This window comes from Macaca mulatta, chromosome 3, assembly GCF_049350105.2.
Source record: "Macaca mulatta isolate MMU2019108-1 chromosome 3, T2T-MMU8v2.0, whole genome shotgun sequence".
NCBI classification, from domain to species: Eukaryota; Metazoa; Chordata; class Mammalia; order Primates; family Cercopithecidae; genus Macaca; species Macaca mulatta.
Genome location: NC_133408.1, coordinates 16,001,607 through 16,021,079, shown reverse-complemented (window position 1 = coordinate 16,021,079; position 19,473 = coordinate 16,001,607). Strand labels below are relative to the sequence as shown.

The 19,473-nt window shown below is 45.7% G+C and overlaps 1 protein-coding gene across 3 annotated transcripts in view; it reads right to left on the bottom strand.

Annotated features, from left to right (window-relative positions):
- TIAM1 (TIAM Rac1 associated GEF 1) overlaps window positions 1–18,702 on the bottom strand; it is a 227,085-nt gene extending 208,383 nt beyond the window's left edge. For 2 of the 3 annotated variants that reach the window (XM_015132943.3, XM_077994821.1), the window contains exons 1-2: window positions 18,561–18,702; window positions 13,623–13,803 (exon numbers count right to left, since the gene is read on the bottom strand). The gene's annotated coding sequence lies outside the window, so the exon portion shown is untranslated. 3 annotated transcript variants of the gene reach the window in all.
- Window positions 18,703–19,473: the final 771 nt, after the last annotated feature.

Genomic DNA, 19,473 nt, shown 5'->3' with positions numbered 1-19,473 from the left:
AATGGAGCTAAAGACTTCCCATTTAAAATTGAAGAAGAGCATCCCTTTGCAAACCAACCATGTATCTCACGCCCTCCAGACCCTCCAGACCCTGCCGAGGCCTCTGCTTTTCCACTGTCAAGCCGAGTCCCCCTGGAGAACAACTGCTGTGCATATGAACACCCTGACCCCAGCAAGACCCCCAACTCCCCTCCTACAGGTGAGCAGCTGGATTCCTCACCTATGAATGACATGACCATACCATTTCCTGATTTTATTTTGTTCCATTTTTCTTATAGAACGCCCCATTCTCTAGGAATGGAGTTGAGCAGCTGACACTCTGTCCTCTGATCAAAGTCACGGTCCTCTCCTGTCTTTCCGTTGTCCCAGCTCACCTGAGAGACTTTCTGGGAAGAGACTCAGAGGGAAAGGGATGTACCATGCCGTTCATGGAGAATTCCCAATGACCAGCTTGGAAGGCAGTTGAAATTTTCAAAGGAGCTTCCTGCCTATCTGCATACCAAACTAAAAAGATGGAAGGAAAACCAAACAGCTTTACCAGTTAACGACACCATCCTTCAGTGCATACCATCAGACTCCAAATAATCCATACTAAGTGGTAAAAGCCCATGAACTGGAAAGAAAGAAGGCTTCTGCAATGACAACACCAAAAAGATAGGGCAAGTCCCTAGTATCTCAGGGTATTCCCCACGCCCTGCAGATGTACATGGTCATACACTTCCCACCAGGTAATACTCGGGAAGTATTTAAGATGCTAGATGAAAGGCATTTGTTACCCAGGGGCAATCCCTCTAAGTTTCTTGCAGTGGTGATTAAAGCAATTGCCCTCCATCCCTTCCCTACCTTCCAGTGATGTGAGGTTTAATTAATATGCACTTGGGGTTTTAAGATCCCTAGATGAAAAGAGAACCAGATGTGAAAGTTATTATTATTTTGTTCAAAGTAGACGGGTATACTAACATCTGTGGGCAAGTGTACCACATGCCACTTAAAACAGGCTAACAGGGTCATATGCCAAAACGTTCAGGTTTGCATTTCTGAAAAGCTCAGAGATCTGACAGATGTGTTCTGGCCGTGATTTAACATGCTGCTCCAGTGAGAAGGAAGCAGATATGACAAACGGTTCACTTATTTCCTAACTAAAACCCCAGAGGAGCAGCCTGAACCAAAAAGGGAAGTGATCAATGGAAAAGAGGGTCAAGTCTGCTCACGGGCAAGGCAAGGGGGCAACACGGAGCATGTGCACGGAGGAGGAGCTTTCCGTCTCGAAGGCAATGAAACACTGGGCTGCAGGGAACCCGAAATTATCTTCAAGCATTTTTTAGCCATGCTTGAACTCATTCTAGAATTCATCAGCTAAGTACCCTCGTAGGATAAAAAGTCCCTTTCCTCATCCTCTGTAAATAAAGAGATCTGTGGGCTGGGCGCAGTGACTCATGCCTGTAATCCCAGCACTTTGGGAGGTTGAGGTAGGCAGACCATTTGAGGTCAGGAGTTCGAGACCAACCTGGCCAACATGACAAAACCCATCTCTACTAAACATAGAAAAAATTAGCCTGCTATGGTGATGCACACCTGTGATCCCACTACTTGGGAGGCTGAGGCACGAAAATCGCTTGAACCCAGGAGAGGCAGAGGTTGCAGTGACCCTAGATTGCACCACTGAACTCCAGCCTGGGCAACAGAGTGAAACGCCATCTCAAAAAATAAAAAAAGAAAGAAAGAAAGAAAAGAAAAGAAAATATTTGTGCCCACCCCCACCACCCTGTACCAGTGGGATCAGACTGTGTGAGCAATAACAAAGTCTAATGGATGCTCAAACACAGGCTTACTGAGAACCACGGTCCACATGAAATGGTGTGTAGCCTCCTCCCAACGCAGCCATCAGGCGGAACCTACGAACCTAAACCAGACCGCGTCTCCCTAGTCCTACCCACAACCCTCAAAGGCTTCTCATCTCATCAGCAGTCCCGCAGACCCTGCCCTGATGACCCTCCTCTGTCTGCATCGCCTTGGCTCTCCCACTTTACTCTTTCCATCCAAACTTCCAACATGCCCAGCCCAGCTCTCTGCCCTCCGCTTCAATGCTCCCTCTGTCAGCCCAGGGCTCGCTTCCTCAACCCCTTGCCATCTTGGCTCCAATGTCACCCATGCAGTGGGGCCTTCCTAACTCCCCTATGTTCAGAAGCTCAAACACCCAACACTTCCTTGCTTCAAGGGTCTCCACTGTAACAATCACCTTCCCACATGGTACATGTTATAACTACAGTCTCCTCTCCCTATCTACGGGTTCAGTATCCAAGGCTTCTGTATCTGTGGAATCAACCAACCGTGGATCAAAAATATTCTAAATAAATCAAGAAATGATTGTGCCTGTACTGAACACGTACATATTTTATTTTATTTTTTGAGACAAGGTGTCACTCTGTCTCCCAGGCTGGAAAGCAGCAGCACAATCACGGCTCACTGCAGCCTCAGCTTCCTGGGCTCACATGATCCTCCCGCCTCAGCCTACTAAGTAGCTGGGAACACAGGCACACGGCACCATGCCTGGTTAATTTTTTTTTTACTCTAAGTTCTGGGATACACGTGCAGAACATGCAGGTTTGTTACACAGGTATACATGTGCCATGGTGGTTTGCTGCACCCATCAACCCATCATCTAGGTTTTAAGCCCTGCATGCATTAGGTATTTGTCCTAATGCTCTCCCTCCCCTTGACTCCTACCCCCCCCAACAGGCCCTAGTGTGTGATGTTCCCCTCCCTGTGTCCATGTGTCCTCACCGATCAGCTCCCACTTATGAGTGAGAACCTGTGGTGAATTTTTCTATTTTTTGTAGAGATGGGGTCTCGCTATGTTGCTCAGACTGGTCTCGAACTCCCAGGCTCAAGTGATATTCCTGCCTTAGCCTCCCAAAGTGCTGGAATTACAGGTGTGAGCCACCATGCCTAGCCCAGACTTTTTTTCTCGTCGTCATTCCCTAAACAATACAGTATAACAACTATTACATGGCATTTATTTTGTTTTAGGTATCCATAGACGATTTTAAAGGTGTGGAAGGATGTGCCTCAATTATATGCAAATGCTATGCCATTTTCCATAAGAGATTAAGCATCTGTGGATTTTGGTGTCCTCAGGGCAGGGAGGGGTCGTCCTGGAACCAACTCCCCACAGATATGCATGGACAACACCTCTTGATATTGTCTGTATTCAGAATGTCAGTTCCCTGAGGGTAAGGATGCTTCCCAGCCTTCTGCCCTATTGTCTCCTTACTATCTGCAACTGAGCGCGTGAATACAGTCAACACACAGATGCCGACTTCAGAGACAACCCACAAGGAGTAACACTGAGGTCGGCTCCCAGAAAAATCCTCATAATTGCTCACTTTCGTGCTAAGGTGCCTGTGCACACAGTCCTGGCGACTCCTTGTGGGAAGGGTGATAAGACTGAGGCGGGATTTGACCATGTCTGGTCCCCAGGTCACAGTACTTTCAAATACGACCAAATCCCTACTCCCCCTAACCACCCTTGATGCAGGAAAGGGTGGCAAACACGGCATCTACCATATGAATCAGCTCACCAGAAAATGCATCCTTAGTGTCCATAGCGCAGCACATGGCCAGAAGGAAGAAAACAGGAACGTGAAGTCAGCGCTTTCACAGCTATGAAGCCGCCAGGGAAAATCCCATTCTCAGAGTATCAGAGCCTCCTGCTTGATGAGGGATTCTCCCCCGCTGCCCAATGACTGCTGCCCAAGCCGACGGGCTGCAAAGAACTTCGAGAAGTAATCTAGGTCAAAAGACACTTTACTGGATGTCAGGAGTAGAATGCAGTGCTGTGTCTCCTCAGCTTTGGTTTGAATGTTGTTGCTGTTCCATAAAACCATTTTATAGAGCAGCTCAAGGTTCACAGCAAAATTACGCAGAAAGCACAGAGATTTCCCGTATACCTCCTGCCCACATGCACAGCCTCCCCGACTACCAACATCTTTCACCAGAATGGTCCGTTTGTTGCAATCAATAAACATATATTAACACATCATTATTACCCAAAGTCCATAGTTTACATTAGGGTTCAGTCTTGGAGCTGTACATTTCATGACTTTAGACCAACATATAATGACATGTATCTACCATCACAGTCTCATACTGAGTAGTTTCACCACCCTGGGATCACCAGTCCTGTGTGCCCTGCCTGTTCATCCCTCTCTCCTCCCTAGCCCCTGGCAACCACCTTGATGGTTCTTCCACGTCCTTTCATGACTAGCTCATTTCGTTTCAGTGCTGAATAATATTCCATTATCTGGATGGACCACAGTTTATACATTCACTTACTGAAGGACATCTTGGTTGTTTCCAAGTTTCCAATAAAGCTGCCGTAAACATCCATGTGCAGGGTTGTTTTTGATTTTTCGCATGGTTCTTTGTATTTTTTGTTTTTGTTTTTCTTTTTGGGAGACAATCTCCCTCTGTTGCCCAGGCTGGAGTGGCACAATCTCAGCTCACTGCAACCTCCCCATCCCAGACTCAAGTAACTCTCGTGCCTCAGCCTCCCGAGTAGCTGAGATTACAGGCGTTCACCACCACGCCCAGCTAATTTTTGTATTTTTGTAGAGATGGGGGTTTCACCATGTTGGCCAGGCTCGTCTCAAACTTCTGACCTCAAGTGATCCACCTGCCTCGGCCTCCCAAGGTTCTCTGTATGTTTTTAATACCAGTGTGGTGTGGGGAGACACACCGAAAGAGAAATGAAAAGAATGACCTTAGCGAGTTAGAGACAAAATAGACTTCATATTCTCCAAGAAAGTCCCTCTTTCTAAGAACACTTTTGAGAAGTTAAATCTGGCAAAGAAGTCTAGTGTTAGTTTTATATACACATGCATCCATTTCTAATACTATGATTTTTTTCCAAGCACTTCAGATGGATTTATAAACTCTGAAAGGTAAAATGTGATTTGAACATTTTCTTTTGTCCCTGTTAAATAAACACGTGTGTGGAACTTCGCTGTATATTCCATTATACTTAGGCTGTGTTTGCCCAACTGGTACTACCAGCCCACGTGTTCTGTGAGGCATCTACTGGTCTGGCATACAGAGCCAGTGCTAAAAAAAAAAAAAAAAAAAGCTGGGTTGAATGCGTTTCAAAGATTCAACCAAGTAGTCAACAAAGATGATGACAAACTTTAAAACAAAGATGCCTACAAATTTCTGGACACAGGAGTAGAAATGAATTAGGAAAGTAAGCATCCATCCTACCAATTATGTCTCTAATAATGGTTAAACCAAAGTTGCAAAAATGTAGGCATCTCAAGGCAGATAGGTCCATCCCTTAGAAAAGGGGAGCTCATCACATCAAACACAGCCTGCAGGCCCACAGGCCCAATCGACCACGACAACTCCCAGGGGAAAAATGAGGAAGGAGGATGTCCCAGAACCCAAATGTGCCTTAAATGTGATTCCAAAAGAAACTACTTCTCAACTATCTCTAAAGTCCAAATGCATTCCTGGTAGGACAGAGCCTGCCCTACCACACTCCTGAGGACTGGGAATCTCCGGCTATGCCATACCAGCTTGAAATATACAGTCAAAAGGAATTTGACCAGGCCTCCCATTGGAGAGCACTACCTTCCTACTGAGGGCTGACATTCTGCAGACAAATTTCCCAAATCCTGTATTGACCACTAAGTATTCCTGGGCACTCACACCCACTGCCATTTGTGAGTCAAAAGGAGGGCTGGCAAGGGAGCCTGGTGGCTACACAGACAGGGGTCACAGAATGAGGGTCCCACGTGCAGGATTTCAGTCTGATTTCAAACGATGGAAATAAGAGGCAGGCAAGTCCCATTTCAATACCAGCTTCATGTGCTCTTGAGAAGAGGGAAATATTGAACATCCAGACCTGCTTTTTGCTTTCTTTTAACTACAAGGTCCCAGCGAAAACATAATCCGCGTCTAACATATCCAGTTACTGAGAAAAAGCACGTCCACGGTCCTGTGTTCTCTTCACCTGGCTAGTAACAAACGGAGTCTTTTCCCATTTTGTTTAATTTTTCTGCTCTCAAAATTACTTCCAGATCCTATTTTTTTCTTTAGTTTTCATTTTCATCCTACACGAAAACCCCTACTCCTGGAGTAAAAAGGAAAGAAAGAAAAGAAAACCACCAGAAGTTAACACGGTATTTTAAAATACACCGCCAAAAATGTAAAACCCAGCCACGGCATCTGAGACTGAAAGAAACAAATAAATAATGTGTACATCAATAATGCAGCACTATCAAGCTAAAAGTTGAGTCTTGGTACATAATATCCATATTACAGGTTTTGCCAACTATAGAGACATTTCTATACATCTCAAGGAACCTAAGGATGCAACTCACACAGCCCTGAGCAACGGGCTCAACTGAGGTCGAAGAGTCAAGAAGAGCCCAGGATAAGAACTTCGGTCTCTTGACCTCTTTCTAGCCCAGTGCTCACCCTCTCATATTTCATTAATAATTGTAATAATTATTTTCATATTTATTAATCATATATAAATCATATATAGTGATCATTTTGTTTAAACATAAATGACTGAGTTTACCAGAAATACCCTCATTCACCTCATTCAAAAAAATTTTTTTTGTTCACCAAAAGAGAAAAATCACTGTGCCCTGAGCAGGAACAATTTCTAGCAGTATCAACACTGCCAGTGGAACCACCTGGAGAAAATGCTCAAACCACCACCAAGGAACTCGCGATAAAACACCCACACTCACATTCACACTATGTACGTGATCATTAAAATCACCCTCCAATGACCTACAAAAAAAAAAAAGTCTGTTGGTTGTTGGTTAAAGTTCTTCCTAAATGGCTCATCAGACATCTGCGCAAACTAGATTCCTCTAAACACTGAGGAAGGTGAAGCAGAAATACTAAGAGTCCATATTGGTTTTCTATCCCAACTCTTAGAAAGAACTAAATAAGGCCGGGCGCGGTGGCTCACGCCTGTAATCCCGGCACTTTGGAAGGCCGAGGCGGGCGGATCACGAGGTCAGGAGATCGAGACCATCCTGGCTAACATGGTGAAACCCTGTCTCTACTAAAAATACAAAACAAAATTAGCTGATCGCAGTGGCGGGCGCCTGTAGTCCCAGCTACTCTGGAGGCTGAGGCAGGAGAATGGCGAGAACCCGGGAGGCGGAGCTTTGCAGTGAGGGGAGATCGCGCCACTGCACTCCAGCCTGGGCAGCAGAGCGAGACTCCGTCTCAAAAAAAAAAAAAAAAAAGAACTAAATAAGCCAGGCATGGCGATGTGTGACTGCAGTCCCAGCCACTCAGGAGGCTGAGGCAGGAGGATTGCTTGAGGCCAGGATTTCAAGGCCAGCTTGGGCAACACGGCGAAATCACATCTCTCAAAAACAATTTTTATTTTAAATAAATAAATGAATTAAAGACTGCAGATGCACAGTTCACCGCTTGAGCTACCAACACAGGGAAATCAGGACCACAGAGGCTGGGGTTTCTCAGCTGCTCAGAGGGCTGAGGACCTGGGTAGGCGTGGTGTGTCCGCCTGGTGGCTGCAGAGCCTAGCTGAGGCACTTTACTGCTCTCCACCTCCGTTTTTTCAGCTGTAAATTCACTAGAATGATAACAGCTCATTGGATTCCTTTGAAGATTAAATGTCCTGACTCTTCAAATTTATCAAACTTCTAGTTTATACCTCTGGTTTGAACCCTTATATGAACTGTCTCTCTTTTTGTTTTTTCTTTTGAGACAGGGTCTGGCTCTGTCGCCCAGGCTGGAGTGCAGTGACGCAAACATGGCTCACTGCAGCCTCAACCTTCTGGGCTCAAGCAATCCTCCTGCCTCAGCTTCCTGTATAGCTGGGACCACAGGCATGCACCACCACACCCTGGCTAATTTTTTTTATTTTCCTGTAGAGACCAGGCCTCACTTTATTGCCCAGGCTGGTCTCGAACCCTTAGGCTCAAGTGATCTTCCCACCTCAGCCTCCCAAAGTGCTGCGAATATGGGCATGAGCCGCCACGCCTGGCCTGAACACTTATGAATTCCTGATGGTATATCTTTTCTTCCCTTCTATACTGTAAGCTACACTGTACCCCAAAGATGATATTCTACACTGTACCCCAAAGATGATATTCTATACTGTATCCCAAAGATGATATTCTACACTGTACCCCAAAGATGATATTCTACACTGTATCCCAAAGATGATATTCTACACTGTATCCCAAAGATGATATTCATAACTACCCAACAAATGATTGGTTGAAAGAATGAATGAGCTAACCACACCACCCTCTCCCTCCAAAAAATTAATACGAAGCATAGTAACTAGATGTCACTCTGCTAACTTGAATACACTGCCTTACCTTGGCTTGTTGAGACTTCTGCAAATACATTAGAAAGATAAACAGCAACAGTTACTACGTAGAGGTGAGAATCGGAAACGCTTCCAATCAACGCTTATGGCTATAGGCTTTTCCACTTCGATTCAACCCCACACTTGGTTTGCATGCAGGCAATTGCAACCACCCCTGGTGTTCCACTCTAAAGCTGAAACCGCGAAAAACCCATTTTATTTTCACCTAACGTCAACTCTTGTGCTTTCTTTGAAGAGGGATCCTGCTGCCTCCTGCCCTCCCAGCCTGGATGCTGTTTCTTTATTATCCTCCCCTTTTTTTTTTCTGACTTGGGATCTCACTCTGTTGCCCAGGCTGGAGTGCAATGGCGTGGTTCTGACTCACTGCAGCCTCAAACTCCGTGGCTCAAGGGATTCTCCCCCTGCTCAGTCTCCGGAATCGATGGGATTTTATGCAGGAAACGCTGCACTCGGCTGTTCTTCATCAATGCTTCAGTCCTCATTACACATATTGATGCTGTTTGATCAGCAAAAAATCCCACTGATAAGGGCATCTAACTGCTCTATCTTAACTCTCTGGGGATTTCAGATACCCTCACCTGCACCTCCAGTAAAGCTAACCCAGGCCTCTGGAAAGAATTTTTTCCGAGCTCTGAAAGTAGTTATCTGTAGCCCATCCCTCCCTTGACAGCCCCCACACGGTTCATTCCCATCCCCGTAAGCAAAGCAAACTCTGCTGAGCATCAATTAGGAGCAGGGGGAAAAGGCTGTGTGCTCTGAGCAGACTGGCTCCTTCCCAAGCTAAACACACTTATGTGCATCTGACTCCATTACCGCCCCAGCCTGCACACGTAACGGGGCGCCCAGCCTTTCCGGAGGTGAGCTGGTGTTTACCCACTGCCGTGGGGGTATTTCCCAGTCGGCCTCTCCTCCCCCCAGCGGAGACTGGCTGCAACCACCCTACCCCCCACCCAGGCAACCAAATGTGACATCCAAGGAGTTCCCGGAGTGGCCATCTGTCCCTGCCATGCCAATGTTTACGCAACATGGGCAGGAGAGGGACAGGCCAGGGAAGGCTTCAGGGTATCTTGCATCAGACCCAAGGCATCGACATCCCAGGCCATTTGTGCCACAAAACACAACAGTGAAAGAAGAGTCCTCGGTCTAACCGGAGAGGTTCCTGGTTCCTAAAGAGAAGCATCAAATCTCTTTAACTTTCCTGAGGGTGTTCAAAGAACCAGCCTGATACGTTTCACCTGTGGATGAGCATCTAAAAATAACATGAGATCCCTAATTTTGCAGTTTTAAAAATATTACCTGACCGCCCCCCCCAACCCTCCACAAAGTTAAACCTAAACATGGTATTTCAGACAATAATGACTTCAACAGGTTCATGAACAGTGAAGTGCCAGGAGGAATTGGCTAATGAAGAAAAGATTTAGATCAGAACTAAATTCAAGCCAGGTGCGGTGGCTCAGGCTTGTAATCCCAGCACTTTGGGAGGCTGAGGCGTGTGGATCACCTGAGGTCAGGAGTTCAAGACCATCCTGGCAAACATGGTGAAACCCCGTCTTTATTAAAAATACAAAAATTAGTTGGGCATGGTGGTGCACATCTGTAATCCCAGCTACTTGGGAGACTGAGGTGGGAGAATTGCTTGAACCTGGGAGGCGGAGGTTGCAGCGAGCCGAGATCGCACCGCTGCACTCCAGCCTAGGTGACAGAGCGAGACTCTGTTTCAAAAAAAAAAAAAAAAGAAGAAGAAGAAGAAATAAACTCAAGAATCTCCAAATTCTAGAGTTAATATGACCATTAGACATCCTCATCTAAATGTCTCTGTTTATATTCAGAACCAGAGGTCAAGATGTGTGGGAATGGTCACGAGTTTAGAAATCAGATAAAACACAGTTCAAGTCCAGGGTCACTGCCACAATAGTGCGATTTTAGTCAAGCTCCCTAGGTTCCACCAAGTAGACTTGGAGATGAGAATATGCACAGGCCCAGAGGGGCTGTGAGCTGCAATCATGTATTCTGTTAGAGATCACAAAGCAGAAGAATGCCAGGCACACAGTAGGCATTCAATGTTTGCATCTTCCTTTCCAGCCCTAGTCCTCCTTCCACAGCCTTACAATGGGGGGCGCACCCAGGAGACAGAATGTCCAAGACAGCACAGGTGAAGAGAGAAGCCACCGCAGCGTTCGGCTGGCCATCAGCTAAGACTCAGCGCACTGACTCTGCTGAGGCATATTTCTGTTATCTTTCGAATGGGGGACAAAAGACGCTTGACATGTTTCACCTACCATTTGCATGAAATCTGTTGAACTACATTCCAAGTATTGGGGGAGAATCCACATTATTCATCACATAAATGCGCTTAAACTCCCTCTGGGGGGAAGACGGGCTAGCCACTGTGCCTGAAGCCAAGAGATGACACATCCATTCTATGACTCAACTCGAGCAGCTGCAGTGTGAAAATACACACACAGGCTCACAAAGAAATGGGCTAACAATTTTTAGATTTGCCCCGTGTGTGTGTGTGTGTGTGTGTGTGTGTGTGTGTGTGTGTGTGTGTTTTAGTTTTGCTCTTTAACCTCATTATTTTCCTTTGCTCACAGAACCTGGAAGCAACGTTGGCATTTCTCTGCACAGCTCTGACCAGAGTTTAATCCCAAAAAGAATCCCTCAACACTGCGGCACATGTGGCACAGGGCACAGTCACAGCTCTCAGGGACTCAGGATCCTACTTCGGGGGAGAGCTCGGAAGGGTAACATCATCTGAGAAGGAACACTGGTTCCGAGGGGCAAAAATCACAGTGACTGGGGCAGTCCAGAAGGACAGGCGGGAGGAGGTGGACTTGAACTGACCCTGAAGGAGGTAAAATCTGAATCGGCAGAGAGCAGACAGGAGGCCACTGGGGGTAACCAACAAGGACAGGCGCCCTGAGACAGGACTCAGTAAAGCAAAGCTGATTCTGGCAAGCTGTGTGGCCACTTGTTCAGCTAACATTTACTAGGCACGCTATGGCAGTCACTATAGCCATGCTGGAGCAAGTATAAAGAGAAGTCCAAGCAGCCCACCCTGGAGGAACACACAATAGCACAGTGATCAGGAGACCAGACTCCGTGGGCCAGGCTGCCTGGGTTCAAATCCTGGTACCTCACTTTCGAATGCTATTGTTTTGAATAGGTTACTGAGGCCAGAGGTGAGAAGTCATGAATACATTTTTGATTAGGAAGTGTTTTCAGAGAAAACCAGAAAGTAGGTAGGGGAGACCTTGGAGGGACGGAAGCCCTGGGGGCACTCTAGACCCAGGGCAGATAAGACCTCAGCGATGGCCTGGAATATGTGCAACCTTCTCAGGGTTAGCCCTTGCTAGGGATGCCCTGGGGGTATACAGACTACCAGGTAGTTGGCCAAAGGGAATCCAGCCCCTAAGGGCACCCTCCACCAAAGACAGCAGGAGCAAAAGCACTCAGGGAGAGGGAATTCACCAGACAGGTGAAGGGGATGCAAAGGGATAGGGGCTGAACGTGGACAGCCAGTGCCCCAAAGGGTTAATGGTTGTTGTTTTTATTATTATCATTTTGAGACAGTCTCTCGCTCTGTTGCCCAGGCTGGAGTGTGGTAGTGCAATCTCAGCTCACTGCAAGCTCCACCTCCTGAGTTCAAGCGATTCTCCTGCCTCCCTGCGTAGCTGGGATTACAGGTATGCGCCACCACACCTGGCTAATTTTTATATTTTAGTAGAGACAGGGTTTCACCATGTGGGCCAGACTGGCTCGAACTCCTGACCTCAAGTAATCCGCCCACCTTGGCCTCCCTAAGTGCTGGGATTACAGGTGTGAGCCACTGCACTCCGGCCTATTATTGTTTTTACCCCTTGAAAAAGGCACGTAACCTAATTATGATAATACAATGTGTCTGTATTATCACAGGGAAAGTGAGTGCTTTGACTCTGCTCTCTGTTAGAGGGTACCCTTAGGGGCTGGATTCCCTTTAACTACCTGGGAGTCCCTGTATCCCCAGGGCATCCCTAGCAAGGGCTAACCCTGAGGAGGGTGCACATATTCCAGGTCAACTCGGAGGTCTTATCTGCTCCATGTCCAGAGAGCCCTTGAAAGAAAGGTTTTTCCAAGCCACTGTGTACATTCAGAGAAAGGAGTGGCTACGCCGCTGTGCGTCTGGATGCAGGCAGAGCGGAGCAGCAGGTAAGACTGGAGGAACAAGTCACAGCAAGATCTGCAAAGCAGGACCCGGAATGCAGGGTGGGAAACTGAAAGTTACAGGAATCACGCACGCCTCAGGAAGCATCTGTGATTCTTGCTTTCTCTCAAGTCCGCAGTCTCCTATTGTGTTCAATTTCTGGACCAACAACATAGGAGCCAAACCTGGTAAAGGTTAAATAATGCATCTCGATGTCACCTGCTAACAAGGTCGAGGTGGGTTTGTCCACGAGAGGAAGGCAAAGTTGAAAATAACAAACCAACTTCGCATAGCTAGAAAGCCCCTTTTGGTCTACGTCATTCTCCTCCTAGGAAGTACACGGGGACTGCATGGGCAGAGGTGACCATTCCCACTTAGCAGAAGGGAAACTGAAGTCCGCACAGCCCTTTCTGCTGGAATTCCCTAGAAGGGGTCTGTGCCACATACAGGAAGTAGGGAGGGTGTCTTTGCAGCATATTTCTTCTCTTGGAGTAACTGCGAACGTTGCACGGCGACCACTTGATCCATTCTGTGAAAGTCCCAAGCCTGTCACGCAATAAAGACGTCCAGTTTCACCGCAGCAGGGAGGACCGCATGAAATATTCCCACTTGAACAAAACCACTTAGCAGTTTACATCAATGCTCACCCTGTCTCGTTAAAAGTGATGTGAACCCACACACAACAGCCCCCAAACCAGCATGTTGATACCAAGTTTCCCCAGCTGCATCCAAATCAATTCCTTCTTCCCCTTTCCTAGTATCATGGGGGCAGGCAAAAGAGAAGTCAGAAAGACAGAGGATTACCCGCAGCCAACTCCAAAACAAAATAACCATGGGAACCACCCAGGAAGAATGGGAAGGGTTCCCAGGAAACCCATTTCAAAGCCTCAGATTGCAAGTGGGGAGACTCAGCAACCCTTTAACCACCAAAACAATCGTCACAAACAATGAACTTTCTATTGTACCAAAAAAGGTGGATTTGGGCAGGATCAAGATAATAAAGACTTTAAAAGCTTCAATCCTCATTCCCCAGCCTTCTGCAAACGCCACACTTACCCCATTGGAAAGAGAAGAGGCTTTGTCAAGATCTCCAAATGTGCCATCTGCAGGGACTGCTCACATACTAGGTGAGACGCTAGGATTCAGAGCATCATCCCCCATGGTACCAACCAGCCTCCTCTTCCTCCTCCTGGGCTTCAGGTCTAGAAAGGTGGGTCTCAGTCCACAGTGATTCTACCTGTAAGAGCAACATAAGAAAATAATGGGTTTTGTGCTTCTTTTTTATATACCTCTAGAGATTGCAAGATTATCCTCAGAAACATTAATGTGATAACACAGGAAAAGTACTTCACATGTTGCAGACACTCAATACATTAGTATTTAGTATTGATATTTTAATAAGCAGTTCATATTTTAATAAAGAAGCATTTACCAGGCTTAGTTCTCAACAGCTTTGTAGAAAGCACCTCGACTATAGAGATTCTTGCCCAGCAAAATCTCATAGTCTATGGAAACACTGAAGCATGTGGCTGCAAGGTACTAGAGGCAGCTCTACGATTCAGTACAAGAGCTCACACATCAATCCACCCTAACCATTTCAAGAAACAAAACTTTCCAAAAGTGATGATCTCTTCCCTAAAAGTTTTACCAATGAAAGCCATACTAACACTTGTTTTCAAGCAACGGCATCAAAATAAACTGGAGAAGCGGGTGTTGCAAAATACTTATGAAAACTACGCCTCCTTGTTCTCTATTCTCATGAAAGCATTGGCTAGAACAAAATAGCACCACCGGGTCATAGCGGGCAGGCCAGACCAGGTGCAGCTAGTCAATCTGTCTTCATCGAAAATAACTCCACACTCGAAGCTGATTCACTACCCCAAATGTAAACCAAGACTCACTCCTTGAGCAAAGCAGAACGACTTTAGCATAGCACCATAAAGCCAATGAAGCCTTTTCCCAGCTCACAATCCCTTCCCATCCCCAGTCCAGTCCCTTTCAATACTAGATGCATAAATAAATGCTAACTAATTATGCCATTACACAGGACAAGGTCCTAATGCCCTAGGACCCTGTCAACTGAGAGACCCTAGAAAGAACCAATGGCTCAGTGTTGGGCAAACTCAATAATGCTAGATTCCCTTGTCGGGGAATATTAACCAGTCAAGCTCCTCTGTCCTATGCTCTTATTGTCCCTTTTTGGTTACAACATCAACCATAATACCAAACAATCAACACTTCCCCAAAAGTGCTTAGAAACTCCAGGGTCTGAAACAGTACTCCAAAGTCTGTGGCACAAAAATGCTATGGCAGTCACCAGCATTCTCTGTCTTCAAGTTTAATTCTTTTCCTGTTTTAATTTAATTTTTAGAGATGGGGTCTCACTGTGTTGCCCAGGATGGCCTCAAACTCCTGGGCTCAAGGAACCCTCCTTCCTCAGCCTCCTGAGTAGCTGGAACTACAGGCACACACCACCACGACCAGCTTCCAAGTTAAATTCTTGAGTAACTAAATTTAACACACTTTGCCTTCATAGAAGCAACCCACTAACTTACATCCCAGTCGCTGCCAAGTTTTGGGCTTTGTACTCATTTCATTTTTACACTAAAGGCAGGCAAAAAAAGAAAGAAAGAAAGAAAAAAATAACAGAGCAGTGCATAAGATCCTTAAGGAGATGAGACAGGAAAAAAAAAAGAAAAAAGAAAATCCTGGGAAAGTAAGATGAAAATTGGAGGGAAGAAATGGTAACATAATCAACTAGGAAAATAAGATAAAAATACTGAAAATATGGAACTTGCCCATAATGAAGAGAGAACAAATGGGGGAAGTGGTTTTTGTTTTATTCTACTACAGTAACTTCACCTTCCTTCACCTTCCATTGAGAGAGGTGGTAAGGTTGGAAGTAGGACAAAAAAGGGTAGGAGGTAGAAAATACTAATCGTTACACTGAAAACACTCAATGTCACTATTAAATGCCTACTTTGTGCCAAACGAAGGATAGAAACCTTACATGAATATTCATAATGAAATCTCATTATACGCTGAATTCACAGTGCAATTTCACAATCCGTTTCCAGATCACATTTGAGGAAATACAAGTTCAGAGAGGTTAGGCAATTTTCCTGAGGCCACACAGTCAAAAGTGGCAGAGCAAGAATTCAAAGCCAGGTCTTTCTGACTCCAGCATCCTTTCTGATATACTCAGAAAAAATCTGCTCTGAGAAAACTTTAAAATGCTCAGACTCATGCATTAAATATGAACCAAAATGAAGTGTCTTCTCCAGTCATTACAGCAAATTTGTTCTGCTGTTGTACAAGGTAAATCTGTACTGTCAAGTGGGTTGAAAGTACCTACAATTCACTTTAAATTACCAGTAAGTCTTATGTAAATTCTAGTTACATTTTTCCAGAACAATATCACAGGGTGTGCCTCAATGAATACACAAAACCCATCTTGGAACAATTTGGTCCACTGTGCATGGTGTTCACAAACAGAAAGTATATTTTAATAAAACTGAAAAAATATAATCTATGTCAAAGATACAAAGATACATATGTGGTGTCCTCCCACTTACAGCTAAGGAACTCAGTTGCTAATTTTCAAAGGCTGTTTAAGGTCCTTTTTGACAGAGTTCCACTGGGCAGAATTTTAAAAATGAATATAAACTCAAGAAAGGAGGTGGCCTTTGTTTGTGTTCCAATTAAGATACCATCAAAAATCGAAGTTGGTTCTTCCAAAAGACCAATAAAATTGATAATACATTAGCAAGACTGATGGGGAAAAGGTACACATAACGCCATGAATGAAAAAGGAAACATATCTACAGATATACAGTCTTTAAAAATGTTATGAGGATATCATGTTCAATATGATACCAATAAATTTTAAATTGTACATAAAATGGGAAAATTTCTGTAAAAATTAGTTATTAAAACAAACAATTTTAATGATCTGGTACCTATTAAACAAATTTACAATTTAAAAACAGTCAGATAAGGTGGCACACGCCTATAGTCCTAGCTACAACAGGAGGTTGGGGCGAGAGGATCACCTGAGCCCAGGAGCTCCAGTCTAGCCTGGGCAACAGAGCAAGACTCCATCTCTAAAAAGAAGAAATGAGTGAATAAAATTTAAAAATATAACCAACCAGAGACAAATCAGCTTATTTACTGGGAGAGGCAGGGAGACAACATGAAAAGATAATGATATAGAAATTGCCACTTTCTCTCACATCTACACGGTCATATAGTAGCATTAACCCCAATTCCAAAAGTCCTCATGATGGTATCTTCTAACAGTCACATGTGACAATATCTAAAAACCTTTGCTCTGTGAATCGTGCAGTTCCCCTTTTTGTAGCTAAGAATTATTGTTCCATAAAACTCCATCTATTAGTCAGTTTCACCAGCATTATCATGAGATCCAATTTGGTTGTCTTTCCTGTTGAGTGAGTTACTAAAGGTTCCTTGTGGGGTGGAGGGGCATGAGGGAGCAGGTCACAGGCCTCCTGTCAGCATCAGTTACATCGACCTGCAGCTGGGTCCTTTCTTGAGCCCAAAATGAGCTAGAACTCAGGGCTCTAGCCCTGGATCATGCAACCTGTTGGTCTTCCCTAAGCCATGTCTCATTTGGTTGAAAAGTAATTTCCTTTCCATCTGTATCTTTAACTTCAAGGAAGTGGGAGAGTCAGAGCAAGCTAAGTGAACTGTGGCCCCAGCAACCTGCCTCCGACCCCCAAAGTTCAAGGGAAGGTATGCCGAGAGAGTCAGACAATTCCACTTTGATATTAGAAAAATGATAAAATCAGCTACTGACATTTTCCTGATTGTCCGCCGCCCCGCCAAGACCCGGGAAAGAACATTTGGCTTGCTATAAATACAACAGAAGCCACACATTTTTCACCTTCATTTCTTCCCCTAAAAGTAAGATGATTCTGTAAACATTCTCATGAAAGGATTCGCTTACAAAGAACAAAAGCCAGCTCCAACTGCTGGTGTATCACTAAGCTGTTGATCAGGTATGAAGTAAGTGCAACAGGTAACAGTTAACCCAATAGCCTCCCTCTGACCTCTACACACTGAGCAAAAGCTACACAGGCCAAATGGAAGCCCCCTGACCAGCTCCAAACTTGAAATAAAATCTAAAGCCTATCTGCGAGAAGCCTCATTTGAGCCAGGTTTATCCTTTGCGGGGAGATACTGTCACTTGCAATAAGCCCAGCCCCCAGTGCCACCTTCCACCCAAACTTCCTCTCACACCCCACCCAAAATTGATTTAGGCAATCAATCCGAAGATAAGCTAGCTTTCACAGAAAGACAGACATTTAAAAAAAAAAAAAAAAAGAAAAGAAAAAATTATCCAGATAAACAAATCACACCTCCACAGCCAGGAACCTAGAGCCGAACTAATTTAATCAGCTGTAAAATTAATGAGAAACACGAGACTTCCGATGTCCCACTCCAGAACTCCCATCCAGGTGCGGTCGGGAGCCACAGCTTCTGAATATTCCTTCGGAACTTTCTGCTCACTTGATTCCCAAGCCTGCCATGGGGTTCTTTTTCAATGGCACTGACCTGCAATTACCCAACGCGCAGCGGGACAGCCCCGGGCAGGACGCATCCTGGGTGGGTGACGTGATCCCGCAGTCTCCTCCCCGACCCCGTATCCCATACAACGATCCTTGCTTACAGAAGTCAAAGGGGAAAGATGAAGCTTTCAAAGACCGAATCTCTACCCTGGAGCCGGAACCAACGTCGCCGGCGTCCCCTGCAGCTCAGCCGGCAACGCGCGCCGAGCCTCGGGACGCAGCTTGGAGACGCGCTTGCTCTTTCTGGGAAGGGGCTCCGGGGCGCACGGTTCCCCCGCCCCAGCCGCACAGCGAGCTCGGGGCTCTCACCTATCCTCGTTCAGAGCCACATTCGGCTGCCTCCCCCGACCACCCGACACAAAGAGACTCGCCGGTGGAAAGAATCGATTTCAAAATTCAAGCTCACCCCTGCTCAACAGGGCGCGCACGTTTCTCCCGGTCTGGCTTCACATGTCTCGAACTTCCAGTAACACAAATGAGGAAGCAGCAGCGTTCCCCGGCTGCTGGCGGAGGCAGTGGGTGTAACTTGTGAAGTTTCGTGCTATGATGAATCTGGTCACTTGGGTGTGTTGGAGAGGGTTGGTCGCTCCTCCCTTCCTCCTCCCACCATCACCTCCCTCCTCTCCGCCTCCCTCTCCAATTTAATTCTTCCCTCTGGCATTCGCCGGCTGTCACTCAGAATCCCAGCACCCTCCCTACCGCATCCTTGGGGGCAATGTATTTCAAAAAGGTCTTACCCAATTTACAGATGAACCTGGTCACGCTGCACAAAGCATGGGCGCCTGTCAGACAATTTTCTACAGCACATGGCAAAAAAGCAGCGCCTCTTAAAAGATATAAAAGGCCAGCAATGTTACATATGTGCCCCCCACCAGCCCTTCACGGGCAGAAACGTGGGTAGCTCATCAAGTGGAGACCTAACTCCTAAACATCTATTGAAAACGAGTGGAGGGCAGAAAAACAGGAAGCAAACTTTCAGTTGGCTGCCTTTTCTTTAACAGGTACTCGAAAGTATTTCCAATGCACAACATGTATTTGAAAATAATATAATGAACACCCACATGCCCACCATGTAGCATAAAAAATGAAAATTATTCACATAGTGTAAACTATCTGTGAACCTCTTCCTCGCTGAAACACATCCCTCTTTCCTTCCCCCTGGAAAGAAAACTGCCCCAAATTTCATTTCCCATGAGCAATTTTTATATCATGGTTTCTAAAAATGTTAAAGAGAACATGCTAACTTCAAGTTTACCAGAAAGCCATGCAATGAACATCCCTCTGCTGTGCTTGACCTTGGTTTCCAAACAGAAGTTTCC